General features: G+C 42.0%; 1 non-coding gene across 1 annotated transcript; it reads right to left on the reverse strand.

Annotated features, from left to right (window-relative positions):
• Positions 1–779: 779 nt before the first annotated feature.
• On the reverse strand, positions 780–882 carry LOC124240523 (U6 spliceosomal RNA). The gene has a single exon (XR_006888912.1). It is a non-coding gene; the product is annotated as a U6 spliceosomal RNA (small nuclear RNA).
• Positions 883–1089: the final 207 nt, after the last annotated feature.

Here is a 1089-nt window from a genome sequence, read left to right on the forward strand (position 1 = left end):
GGCTCCTAGGCTGGCAGGGGTGGGAGCCTCTGGAATGTGCGGGAAGGGTGTTGTTTTCTGTGGCTGGATGATGGAGTCCCCACCTACTTCTCTCATCCTGTGCCACCTTGTCCTCCGCTCCCAACTCTCCAGCCCACACTGGCTACGCTTCATCCTGCCTCAGGGCCTTTGCACAGGCAGAACACTTTGCCTGAGATGTTAATTTTTCAAATATGCAGACAATTACAGAATATGATTATTCAGGAAAACTGGGTACTCATCTCTGAACAAGTGTTAACATTTCGTCACTTTTACCTTGGTACATTCTTTATTTTATTGTGGTAAAGAACACATAACATTAAATTTGCCATCTTAACCATTTGTAAGTGTAAAGTCCACTGGTGTTAAGTAATATAGTCATCGCTCAGTATCCGTGGGGCACTGGTTCCAGGACCCCCGTGGACAGCAAAATCTGAGGATGCTCAAGTCCTTTATATAAAATAGAGTAGCATTTACATATAACCTATGCAATCCTCCTGCATACTTTAAATCATCTCTAGATTACTTCTTATACCTAATAAAATGTAAATGCTATGGAAATAGTTGTTATGCTGTATCATTTAGGGAATAACGACAAGAAAAAAAATCTGTACATTCTAGGCCTTTCCATCTGGGTTGGTTGAATCTGTAGATGCAGAACCCTCGGATATGGCGGGCCGCCTGTGTTCACATTGTTGTGCGACAGAGCTCTACGACTTTTTCATCGTCCAAAATTGAAACTCTATAGTTACTAAACACTATAAAATATAGAGTGCTTTACAAATTTCCTGTCATCCTTGTGCAGGAGCCACACTGATATTCTTTGTACTGTTCCAATTTTGGTCCATGTGCTGAAGGGAACAAGCCACCTGTATTCAACATTCCAAAGGTAGGAAGGGGGATGCAGTGTTTTGCCTATCCTTCAGGGCTCTGGGGTCACGGTTTCTAGAGGACACTTTCTGAGACATACTGGGCGTGTATAAGCAAATACGTATTACGTGTGTGCGTCTTTGCGTATATGATGGCATTAATATTTACTGCTCTGTACTTGCCTTTATTAAAAAAATAAAG

The sequence above is a fragment of the Equus quagga genome, chromosome 5, assembly GCF_021613505.1.
Source record: "Equus quagga isolate Etosha38 chromosome 5, UCLA_HA_Equagga_1.0, whole genome shotgun sequence".
NCBI lineage: Eukaryota > Metazoa > Chordata > Mammalia > Perissodactyla > Equidae > Equus > Equus quagga.